The sequence below is a fragment of the Panthera pardus genome, unplaced genomic scaffold (genome assembly GCF_024362965.1).
Source record: "Panthera pardus isolate Hobbes unplaced genomic scaffold, ASM2436296v1 HiC_scaffold_25, whole genome shotgun sequence".
Classification (NCBI taxonomy): domain Eukaryota; kingdom Metazoa; phylum Chordata; class Mammalia; order Carnivora; family Felidae; genus Panthera; species Panthera pardus.
In genome coordinates this window covers 96,322,797-96,336,285 of record NW_026526821.1, presented here as the reverse complement: position 1 = coordinate 96,336,285, position 13,489 = coordinate 96,322,797, and the positions used below count along the sequence as shown (strand labels likewise).

The window sequence follows — 13,489 nt, the reverse complement described above, 5'->3', positions numbered from 1 at the left end:
TTTATAGCATTTCCTATCAGGTCTTTTTCTTTTTTAATTTTTTTTCCAGATACTACTGAAACAATAGGATTGGTAGAATGTTTGTGTGTATATAACAAAAAGAGGCTATAGAGAGCTCCCTGAAATGTGAAGGAAACAATCCAGAGAGCTATACAACTTAAGGGGAAAAAAATGTCTTTTTCCATTTCAAGAGGAAAATAATTCCTGATCATGTTTTTAATTTTTTTTTTTTTCCTGAGAGAGAGAGAGAGAAAGAGAGAGAGAGAGAGAGCTTGAGCAGGGGAGAGGCAAAGAGAGAGAGGGAGACACAGAATCTGAAGCAGGCTCCAGGCTCTGAGCTGTCAGTACGGAGCCCAATGTGCAGCTCACAAACCGCAAGATCCTGACCTGAGCCGAAGTCGGAACCCTTAACCGAGTAACCTAGGCGCCCCTAATTCCTGACATTTTAACTTAAAAGTTGTTCTTCAAGTCAAATGAACTAACCAGGCTTTATTATTATTTTTCTTGCAGATTCTACAGTAATCATTAATTGAAGATGAAATGTTTCTATGAAACTTAAGAGTCACCTCAAATGCCACCCCCTACTCAGAAAATGCTTCAGAAGACCTTCCAATTCATAGTTAAATTATCCCACATATCTCAAGGAAATTTAGAGGGAAACTCTGATAACAAACACTTAGTTCTTTCCAGCCCCGCGTCTCTCCCCAGCTCCACCCGGCCCACTCCAGGGCCCAGGATGAAATATCCAGTGCTGGAAAGGTGTGTGCAGAACAAAAAGTACACTCACCTAGTTTAAAAACATTCCAGATGCTTGTCCTGAATTTTGAGCAGCACACGTGACCTGATCCAGTCTGGTTTCAAGTTCAAAGACATCGGCCTGTCCTGTGGGTTAGCGGCTAACATACCTTTCAAAAGCTATTTGATTCCCTCAGACATTCAAGTCCTATGTTGTGAAAGATGTGCAACTCCATCTTTGGGTTTCAAGTGGCAATTCACCAACAAGGTCTATCTCAGTCCCTTGTTTGATACAGGTTCTCAAGAGCTCCTGAAAGTGATTCTTTGCCCAGGTGTTAATGCCCAGGATAAAGACGTCGGCCTTGGCTGTCTAGCGCCTGTTCCAGAGTTCAGGAGCCCTGTAGAAGTCTGAGCCGTAGGCTGAGGACAGGTGGAATTCATGTACATTCACCTTATTGTTGTCTTCATCGCCCTCTTTGCCTCGCGGGAGCCAGCCAGTACAGACCTTGTGTGGTCCAAAACCGGCTACCTTACGGATGGGGAGTGCCAGGCGTCTCCATGATGACGATGTTACCTGGCTTTAGGTTACTGGGCACGATATGGATTTTGTGCCGGAATGCAGTGGTGCTTGTGCCCCGTAGCATGAAGCTTTTGTTGGCACTGGTCTCCACCTTCATAGAGCTCCATGTCAAACCACGGATAATAAGGCTCCTCAGCAAAACCTACCGCCCTTCCTCTTTGGAGCCAGGGCCCCGCCAGGTGCAGGTAAAGCTGCGCGCTCTGGTTGCCACAGCTCATGCGCAGGTCCGGCCGCTCGTGCGGCAGGACGCACGCTCGTGCTGCGCGCTTCACTCCTCCAGCTGCGCTGAGTTCTGGGGCGGCTTGAGGCCAGTTAGGCTCCACGTTCTCGCGACGTCGCGGTGCACGTGCGTGACCCCACGAGGACCCGGCTGCCTTCGGCTGTGGCTGCCCAGCCACATCTCCCAGCAGGAGCTGTAGCGCCGCTGTGCGGACCCACCCTCCTAGTGCTCTGCTGCGCCAGGTAGGCCTCCGCGGGGCCTCAGCCGCCACCGATGAAAAGGTTCACGAAAAAATGTGATATATTAAAGGTAAAGAATTTTGTTTTAAAATTCACCCTTCCTTAGTCATAGCTTTCATGACAGTGGGAACGTAATTTTAATATGAATTACAAACTATGAGTTATAGCTCTGCAAAGATTATGAAAATCATTGTTTCCATTTGCCTCTATCTAGGTCCTATTGTAGCATGAAGAATCCCACCTGCCTCATTCCTTCCTACTTGAACAGATGGATCATAAAAGTATGGGCTCACCAAGGAACATTTAGTCTCATCCCATTACACCTGCTGGCCGAGGGAGAGATACAAAACAGCCACTATCCAATTCGTATACTTATAACCGTCCAAGAGAATGGTTCTGCAGGCCTTACTGGCCAGCTGGGTTTGTCCTTGGCTTGTTCCCAATAATATAATAGTAAATTACAGTAATTGCAGTCCATTCCATATCACATGTATGCAGGCCTTAGGAACTGTGTTACCTCTATGAGTAGGAAAAGAAAATGGATCCCTACTATGTAAAATGTGAGGATTTTTTTTTAATACTGAGTTTGATTTAGTGGTCAAGAAATGGGCCTTGTTCAAAAGATCATAAATCCGTACTATCTGTGAGATAGACATACCCATTTTCAGGGATCCTGTGCAATTTACCCTAAGGAACATCCTATGTATGTGAACATATGTATTCATAAGCATGTTTATGAAATTTGCCATTTGCCACAGATAACAAATGGTTGGAATAACCAAAATTTGTGTTGATGAGGGACTGGATAAAAAAAACTATGGTATGTGTATACAGTGTAGGTAGGTATGCATCAATAATGAGGAGTAAAATTGAAGTTATTGACATGTAAATTTGTTCATGATATATATTTGACTGAAAAGGAATATTGCAGAAATGTGTCTACTATAATCTAATTATATATATTCTTGAAAGACTGCAGTTGCATATAGGTTGATATCTAGAATTCACCAAAATGTTAATGATAATGAAATTTTGGTGACTTTTGTTTTCTTGTATGTGTTTTCCAATATATTATTTACATTAGTTAAGTATACATCACATTTACCAAAAATGATAAATTTCATTTTAAAATAAGTCAAACTATCTGTCTTCTATATAAAGAACACGAGCATTTTAATTCCTTCATTGCACATTTTCAAGTGCCTGATTGGTTATAGAGGCCACTTTCCTTGTTATTCCTGAAATCAGTCATGGAACAATACAACTGAATATAATACAATAAATTATGTGAAATACAATGAAAATAAATCTCTAGAAACATCACACATTAAGATGTCATGGAAATATTCAGTTGCTGTATAAAGTATCTATAATCTTACTCTCAGTTTCTATATTTATGTGGTTACTAACTGTGACATTCAGCTTTTGTTTCAGCACAGGTCTGCAGATCACATGTGAGTGCTACACTCTAGAAAATATGGTAGTTACTAAGGAATCAAAGCATGGTGTTAAAAAAGACCATTTAATTAATGAAAATAGACCAATCTATGATGAGGTTAAAAATAAATCATAAAACCTGAATGGATTAAGTAACAAAGCATTCTCTCTCAGTCATTCAGAGTCCATTTGGGTCAGGATATGATTCTCTGTCTTAAAAGCTTGTACCACTTGGAACACTTGGCTTCTGTATCCTTGCAACAGGGGAAAAAAGAGATGAAGAGGGGATACTGGTTCTTTGACTATAAGGAATGCAGACCATTATTGTTCTCATTCTGTTAACCAGAGTTAGTCATGTGGTGGCAAACTAAGTACGAAAAAGAGAGACGTGTCACTTTCTTTCAGAAACAACTGGCAAGAGCTGGTTACATGGACACCACTGCAAGAAGACTGGGCATGGAGGAAGAGCATGTGTTGTTTGGTAAGCAGCATATGGGTATATGTATATTCTATGACATTCAACTAATTCAAGCCAGCTCTCAATAGTTAGTCACTGTTTGGGTATTTTTGCCTTTTCTTTTTTTTTTTTTTTTCAATATATGAAATTTATTGTCAAATTGGTTTCCATACAACAACCAGTGCTCATCCCAAAAGGTGCCCTCCTCAATACCCTATTTTTGCCTTTTCAATTGCTGTTATGCTTAGAATGGTTGAATGACATTTGTAAAATTCCTAATTTATCCTTTACCTTTTACCCTTGCAACTTCATGTATCTATCAACAACCAGTTCAGCCATTTTCCCTAAATTACTCAATCCTATAAGGGGGAAAAAAGTCAGGCAAAACTATTAACAGTTGTTGGAAAGAGAAATAATAGACAAATTTGTCAAGCTAAAAACATGAATAGACTTAGCCTCATATTACTTTCCTTAGGTTTCCAATGATAAAAAGGGAAACAGTGACATAAATAACTTATTCTCCTTTTCCATTGAGAGGGGATTATCATTCTGTTTGCTCTAACATGGCTAGAAAACAATTATAGGGCACTTACTTGTCAGGAAGCCCCTTAATCTGAGTCAGGTTGTACATGGGATTTAATCTTTGGAGAATACTCAAGAGTATCTAAAAGAACAGGTAAAGAATGTATATTTGAAGTATCCAGGGAGGAGAAGAGAGAGCCAATCATCTCAGTTGAACTAGACTTTTACCAATGTAAAGACTGGAGGAGGGACCAGGTGATGTCTTCAGACAACTATTAGCCCAAGAGTGTAACAATCAAAGCTGTGTGTTTGGTATGGATTGCAGTCATCACACAGGCATGTCCTTTACCTAAAATATCCATAGTTCACCAGGAAATACAATATGAGTTCAAATACAAAGGTGAGCTAATGTAGGAAAGTGGCACCTGAAGGTGTAAATGTGACAGCAGTTCACATGGAACTTGTCAAGAGCTTACAAAAGTGTGTTTTAGCTTGTAATCTTCCACTTATCAAAATTCTGTCTGAGGTGCCTTCCATCTGTCTTGGCAGGTATGTGGATAAAATGATCAGTTCTCTATTAGCAGATGTTTCACTTCTTGGATGTTTGTTTATGGGGAGAATTAATGTAGCATACAACTTGCAATTAGTTTTTATACTGTTAATGGCAGGTTCCCATAAAATGTCTTGCATTGAAATATGGAAGGTAATGGCATTAATAACGTATACAGATGCTCAGACTTAGATCTGAAAAAGAAAGCCAAACCAACGTAGTTTGCTCATAAAAAACAACAAAAAAAATTGAGTAATTTGATAGGATTAGTAGAAAGTTTGCAATTGGCTGCCCGTTTAGTAACTTGAGTATTAAAGAGTTATTCATGGCCAAAGTCCTTGATGAAATTTGACCCTGGTAATTAAATTATGGGTGAGTTATATTCAGTTACAATGAGGGTTTTAGTTCACCATCTATTGGAAAACTGCTCTGGACTTGGTTTTGAAAGGTAAACATATGAGTAAAGAAAGTCCCTGCCCTCCAGCAGGCTGGTTATAGAACTGATTCCTATGTATTCTGGTATGTTAGAAATACCCAGAAACATTTTCAGAGATGGAAATTTCCAGGACCCTCCTATCATAACTTCTTATGTCAGGTGTAAGTCATTAACTCTTGAGTTAGGTCCAGGTATCTGCATTTTTTAAAACTTCCCATATCTGAGGTAACTAGTCAGCTAACTAAAAACTGAGCATCCCTATTAATCCAGTTCCTTTTGTGTTCTTTGAATGCAGTATTTTCACCATTTGAAATGCTTTGCTCTGTATTTCCAGTTTTCTGTAGAATAATACAACATGAGAAACAAAACAACTTGTGTAACATTTCTCCCTGAGACTTCTTAGTTGATAACCTTTAAAAATGACTATTGCTAATCATTTTCTCATTCTCTGATGATAGAAAGGCAATATGAAAATAATTACCTCTTTCTATGGATATCCCTATTTTGTATATTTTGTATAATTGGAACCATACAATATATGGCCTTGTTTGTCCAGCTTCTTCCACTGTGCATGATTTTTTAAAGGTTCTTCATGTTGTAGCGTGAGTCATTGTTTTCTTTTTTTTTAATGTTTATTTTTTTCTGAGAGAGAGAGAGAGAGAGAGACAGAGACAGAGACAGAGAGACAGAGAGAGAGAGAGACCATGTGCAAGCGGGAAGTGGTAGAGAAAGAGGGAGAGAGAATCCCAAGCAGGCTCCACACTATCAACACAGGGCCAGATGCGGAGCGCAAACTCACGAACCATGAGATCATGACCTGAGCTGAAACCAAGAGTCAGACACTTAACCAACTGAGCCACCTAGGCACCCTATTCTTTTTCTGTATAGCTGAATAATATTCCATTACATGGATATACCGAATTTTGTTTAGCCCTTTAGCACTTGATGAAGTTTGGGGTGTTTCTACATTTTGGCTACATTAAGTAATGCCCTTATGAATATTCATGTACAAGTTTTTTGTTTGTTTGGTTTTTCTTGTTTGTTTTATGTGTGTGTGTGTTGTGGCATATCTTTACAAATCTCAGCTATGTACCTGGGAATAGATTTGCTAGATCATGTGGTAACTCTGTTTAATCTTTTGAGGAATTATCAGACTATTTTCTAAAATGGATCTTATTCTAAAATGGATGACATCTAAAATGGATGTCAATTTCTCTACATCCAAGATATATTATTGTTTGCCTTTTGATAATAGCTCTCCTAGTGTGTGAAATGGTACTACATTATGGTTTTGATTTATATTTCCCTAATAACTAATGGCATTAAGCATTTTTCATGTGCTGACTTTCCATGTACATCTTTGTGGAGAAATAGCTATTCAAATCCATTTTTAAATTTTTTAATGTTTATTTATTTTTGAGCAAGAGAGAGAGAGAGAGAGAGAGAGAAAGAGAGAGAGACAGAGCACAAGTGGGGAAGAGGCAGAGAGAAAGAGACACAGAATCTGAGCTGTCAGCACAGAGCCTGATGCGAGGCTCAAACTCACAGGCCCTGAGATCGTGACCTGAGCCGAAGTTGGATGCCTAACCGACTGAGCCACCCAGGTGCCCCTCAAATCCATTTTAATTGGGTTACTTATTTTTTATCATTGAGTTATGATAGTTTTTTATATATTGTGTCAGAGCCTTATCAGACATATGATTTGCAAATATTTCTTTGATTCTTGGAGTTGTCTTTTCACTTTTCTCAGATTGTCTTTTGAAGAACAAAAGGTTTTAATTTTGATGATGTCCAATTTATCTATGTTTGTTTGTTTTTTTCATGTTATATTTAAGAAGCAATTGTGTAGTCCAAATTTTTGAAGATATATATGTATTCTTCCAAAAGTTTCATAGTTTTGGGGTTCCTGGGTGGCTCAGTCTATTAAGCATTCCACTGCAGCTCAGGTCATGATCTTGCAGTCCATGAGTTTGAGCCCCGCATCAAGCTCTGTGCTGACAGCTCAGAGACTGGAGCCTGCTTCAAATTCTGTGTCTTCCTCTCTTTCTGCCCCTCCCTGCTTGCACTCTTTCTCTCTCCCCCCAAAATAAATAAAAATTAAAAAAATTCAGAAGTTTTATAGTTTTATCTCTTAAATGTAGCTCTTTGATCCATTTTTATTTAAATTTTGTGTGTATTGTGAGGTTGGGATCTAACTTTGTTCTTTTGCATGGGGATATCTAGTGGCCCCATCACCATTTGCTATAAAAACTATTTTTCCCCCATTAAATTATATCTTAGTCTGTTTGGGAAGCTATAAAAATATCATAGACAGGGTGGTTTATGAACATCAAAACTTCATTATGTTGCTGGAGGCTGGGAGGTCCAAGATGAATGTGTTAGCAGATTCATTGTTTGATGACAGTCTACTTTTTGGTTAATAGACTGCCATTGTCCCTGGAACCTCATATGGTAGAAAGGACAAGGGAGCTCTCTGGGGTGTCTATTATAAGGGGACTACTTCCATTCACGAGGTCTGTGCCTTGGTGGTCTAACCACCTCCCAAAAGCCACACTTCCAAATACTATCACCTTGGGGATTAAGTTTCAATATATAAATTTTACGGGAATACAAACATTCAGTGTGCAGTAAATTATCTTGAAAACCTTGTCAGACATAAACTGAACAAAATTTATGAATGTATTTCTGGACTTTCAATTTTGTTCCATTGGTCTATATGTCTATCCCTATGCTAGTATCACACTGTTTTGATTACTGTAGTTTTTTAGTAAGTTTTGGAATTGGGAAGTATGAATCCTCCAATTTTCTTCTTTCCAAGATTGTTTTGACTTTTCTAGATACTTTTTTTTTTTTTGCATCTGTATGAATTTTAGGATATACTTATAAATTTCTTCAAAAAGGCAGCTGGGATTTTGATAGAACTGCCCTGAATGCATGAATCAACTTAGGTAATACATTATCCTAAAAATTAAAGCTTTCAATCCATGAATACAGGATGTTTTTCCATTAGACCTTCATTTTCTTTTAGTAATATTTTATATTATTCAGTGTACAGGTATTACACTTTTTGGTTAAATGTATACGTAAGCATTTTATTCTTTTTGATACTATTGTGCATGGAATTTGTTTCTTAATTTCATTTTTGGATTGTTCGTTGCTAGTGTATGGGGAAAAAAAAAAAAAAAACTCTGAAGGTGGGAGATTATCTCTTTAAAGGCCCTATCCAAATGCAGTTGCATTCTAAAGTACTGAAGGAATATTAACAAAATTTTAATACATTTTTGTGCCTGTTGATTAATAAAGACTTGTAGGTTTTAGTTACTGGAGCATAATCTAGGGAATTCCAAATGATGTATTTCACTCAATAACAATATTTTATCCATAAATCTATGCAAAAGAAAAAACAATGAGCAAAAACCACTTATGTCCCTGCTCTAATGGATCTTAAATTTTAGTATGTAGGGGGTGATAAGTGCTAAACAGAGAAAGAACTCAGAACAAGTGGATGATGGGTAAAATGTTTTTTTGTGAACTAATCTGAGATTATAAACTCTTTGGGAATCTAATCTATATAATCCATGTAATTTAATAACATGTATGGTATTATAATAAAGCAATTCATATAAAGGTAATTAAAAACTAACTGAAAAAACATTTTAAACAGGTGTTTACATTGTTTCCTTTTGTTATATATTTTGGAAAAATACATTGTATATCCTTTTATAATTTTGTCCAGTGGTAAAGCTGAGATCTTAATTAAATTATCTAAGATCATAAAGCTATTTAGGGAGAAAAGTTAGGCCCATAAAATGATTCCTGTTTATAGATGTTGTGTATTTTCTCTGCTTTTCCTTTGCATTTTTGCTTGATTGACTCATTTCAGCTTTAAAACAGTATGGTTGGGGTGCCTGGGTGGCTCAGTTGGTTGAGCATCTGACTTCGGCTCAGGTCACCATCATGGTTCATGAGTTCGAACCCTGCATTGAGCTCTGTGCTGATAGCTCAGAGCTTGGAGCCTACTTCAGATTCTGTGTCTACCTCTCTCTCTGCCCCACACCTGCTAGCATTCTGTCTCTCTCTCCCTCTCAAAAATGAATAAAGGTTTAAAAAATAATTTAAAAAATAAAAAAATAAAACAGTATGATTTGATTCATGCCTTAAGACTCCAGAGGCTAGGTAAACTCTTCTGTCCATAGGGAACTGCATTTTCCACATTCCTTGCTTGATTAAACGTATAACTGAGTGTTCTCTTTCTTAAATATTTATTTTCTGTTATGTGATGAAGAACCTAATGTGTCTACTATATATATATATGTGTGTGTATATATATATGTATATATATATGTATATACATATGTATACATATATATATATATATATATAATCTAATAGATGGATATTAACTTTTTGAAGTATAATTTAAAAAGCCCTGAATTGATGAGATTTCACTTTTTAAATCTTGAAAAGTTAAGACATTGATAGAATTCAACAGTTTATAATAGCAATGAACTTGAAAACATGAAAATTAAACTAGATATTGACCTTTTTCTGTTTGTGTCTATGGAATTGACTATTTTTCCTTGCTTCTACCCAAAGATATAATTATGGGATTAGTTATAATCCTATTAATATATTTGGATACTCTTTATGAAATTAATAGGTTCTTTCTCTATAGGAGTGGTATTAAATTACATGTTTTCCAGAGAAGATTTTGCTCTTACCTTTGGACATCTTCTATACTATAAATACCAGCTGATAGGACAATAGCCTGGTACAATATTGATTCAAAGAGGTCAGCATAATAAAAGGAGTAAGTAGTCAATAATATTTCATAAAAGAGATAAAAGTAAATGAAAAGGCAGGTTTTCTGGATATTTGACCTTGCATTAGGAACTTTATAGGTAGAATATGAGAGTATTATTGTAGAAGTCAGGAAACAAAAATTATAATAGCCAAATATAAAAATTCCAAATTACTAGCCTTGAGGTAGTCCCCCAACTCCCCCTGCCCCACCTCAAAAGAACAAACATTATTAAATTAAGGGAAATTGGGGGAAGAGAGAGAGAGTGAGAGAAATTGGTATTTCCTGGCATCAAAAGATAAAATCTAACTTTGAAGAGACACAGAAGAACTGAATAAAGACCCCTTACTGTTTTGATACTTGAAATAGTTTATAAATTAAAGTGTGGTGCTTTCATTTAAGTTCCATAGATTATATCTTACTATTCTAGAATAGGTTTATTTTCTTCCCTAGAATTTCTCCAAGTTTAAATTAAAGCAACTAAGATGCTGGCCATCATCACCTCATCATATTCTCTACTTCTAGTGTCTTCCAGAAAGCTTGCAGAGAAGTTTGTTGGCCTTGGGTTCCCCCTTTCAGTATCCCTGGAACTTTCTTGGAAAAGAAGTATCAACAAACTTCTGAGGTCTGTGAAAGACATGTTAGCCCAGAGGTTGTGAAGCTACATTTGGAGACTGATTGATGAGTTCTATCATTTTTATCCCTATCATTTTCTTGAGCATTAAGAAAGGAAAGAAAGAAAGAAAGAAAGAAAGAAAGAAAGAAAGAAAGAAAGAAAGAAAGAAAGAAACACATTTTTAATGTGAAGAATCTTTCCAGAAATTGACATAGCATTATAGTTTGACAAATATCTTCCCTTATATTAATACAGATAGATTAAACAATCTAAAATCCAATTTATTTTGATATATAGGTATGGTGTACATATATTTGATTATTTCAGTGTTTGTGGGCACTTGACTCACCCCCCAAAATTGTAGACTACAGAGAGGTTCTAGAGATTCATACTCTCAAATATTCTGCAGTTATCTCAGGTAGTCAAATAAGTCAAAACTCAAATAGGTGGTCCTAACAACATCTTTTAATGACCTTGATCCTCAATGGCTTTATATATAAAATGGGAATGATAACCTCATTACTTAAAATACACACTAATGGTATCAGTCTCATAGAAATGATGTCATGAGCTTTATTACTTTCACCCTTCCCTAAATTAAACTATCTTAGTTTATGGAACCAGTTATATCTTATGGGTATATCCAGCTCATCTGTTTTCTTTTAGTTACTAAAACCTAGTAACTAACCATATTTTTTCATTCACTTAAGTAGCTAATCTTCCTTTCCTTGTGACCCTTGTCCCACAGATTAGTTGAGACAGTTATATTTCCCAATCAAAAACATTTTATTTCTTCCTATTTAAAAAAAAAATATATGGGGCGCCTGGGTGGCTCAGTCGGTTGGGCGTCCAACTTCAGCTCAGGTCACGGTCTCGCGGTCTGTGAGTTCGAGCCCCGTGTCCGGCTCTGGGCTGATGGCTCAGAGCCTGGAGCCTGTTTCCGATTCTGTGTCTCCCTCTCTCTCTGCCCCTCCCTCATTCATGCTATGTCTCTCTCTGTCTCAAAAATAAATAAACGTTAAAAAAAATTTAAAAAAATATTTCAGTGTAATAATTAAGCCTTATACATTTCCAAATATTTAATTATATTTAATAAAATTATAGATATTGAAACCCCTATTTTTTATAATAAATAGCTTAAATAAAATCTTATAGAAGATTCAGTGTATTTAGAACATTTACTCATCCCTGAGTTCTGTCCTTTTTTTTTAAATCCCCTTCATGGGACCTGGGTATATACAGGGACTTTTAACATTTTGTGCTTGTGAATAGAAGAGGCTCTTACTTGAATGCAGTGTTTTGTGAATCTTCATTGTTATCTGTTGCATATGGACTAATTAGTTGAGAGCCCTCTCTCAAAGGTGATAGTCGAGGTAACATTGCAAGGTGAAGTGCTGGAACCATTGCCAGAGTACTTGGTCTGAGCACTTGCTCATGTTTGCTGTGCCACTGAAGGAGTTCAGAACATGTCACCCCAAAAATATGTCACTTTGGCATTTTCATTATTTTAAAACAAAGGCACTTAAGAATAGTACCTGGGAAAAGGAAATTCTGATCCTCCATCTTCCTGAAAGCAGCAGATAAAACTCCCACATGAAAGGTATGCCCCTGGGCGTCTGGGTGGTCGGTTGGCTAAGTGCCAGACTTCAGATCAGGTCATGATTTTGCAGTTTGTGAGTTCGAGCCCTGCCTCAGGCTCTGCTGCCAATGCAGAGGGAGCCTGTCTCCCTCACTCTACTCCTCCAGCCTCTCTCTGTCTCTCAAAAAGAAATAAACATTAAAAAAATTAAAGAAAAAAAAAAGAAAGAAAGGTATGCCCCCCTGTAGCAAGAGAATAGAAGAGGTTCTTGGGACCAAGAAATCTACACACAAAAACATTGTTACTCTCATCCTTATTTTCCTATTTGCATTTTCATCATTTACTTCTGTAGCCCAAACCCCTTTGTCTTATCAGTTCTTTAAAATGTATTGTTTCTTTTCCCAAAGGTATAAAAGCTTCCTTCTTTGGTCACTTATGGTTTTCATTCTCTTGTGAAAACTCCCATGTACGTGTAAAAATTCTATATACTTTGTATGCTTTTTTCCTATTAACCTGTCTTTTATGAATTTAATTCTTAGGACCAGCCAGAGACCCAAAGAGGGTAGAGTAGAATTTTTTTTTCCCCTACACAATAGGCACCCTGGCCTCTGGGGCCAGAAGCCAAGCCTTATGCAGGGCAGTCATTAAAACAAGGTGCAACTCCTGGGGCCCAGCCCTCCATAGATCTCTGAGAAGCCAGGAATAAGGCGTTTGACTAATCTATGCAGACATTTCATTCCTAGGGCATTCACCACTGCTCCTCAACTCTTTAGAAGTAATTACTTGCAGGATTTCTTGTAAGACTTGAGTGCTTTGGTCTGCAGGGATCTGACTTCCCACAGCCATCTGGATCTTCCTATCCCCTTTCCCACCATGTAAGGGAAAAAGGGAGAGGAGGACATATCCCATTATATATGCCAGCCCCCCTTTCTTCTTACCTCAGAATCTCTGACCTCAAAAGGGCAGATTCTTAATACACTCCAGGTCCTTTCTTGGGTCTTCTCCCTTCTGGTAGACACAAACACCGAGGCCAAATATGGCCTGGTTTTTGTGACATTAAGTAGATTGCAAGTTAAGTATTCTCTCTCTTACCATAAAGGGCTGACATAAAAAAAGAAATACACACAACTATCATTTACCTAAAAGCAGTCAAAGAAGTCAATTTAATAGTAACCTCTTTGCTATGCAGGAAATTTCCATCTTCTGCCCAGGCTGATACCTCAGCCTTGGAGTAGAAGGCTCTGAGAGAACATGACATAATTCAGTTGTGAAATGAAGAGCAATGTTTAGAGTCACAGTGTTTTGTTTTGTTTTGTT

General features: G+C 37.2%; 1 pseudogene; it reads right to left on the bottom strand.

Moving 5' to 3' along the window:
- Positions 1 to 787: 787 nt before the first annotated feature.
- LOC128773412 (serine/threonine-protein kinase 35-like) lies at positions 788 to 13,018 on the bottom strand (annotated as a pseudogene).
- Positions 13,019 to 13,489: the final 471 nt, after the last annotated feature.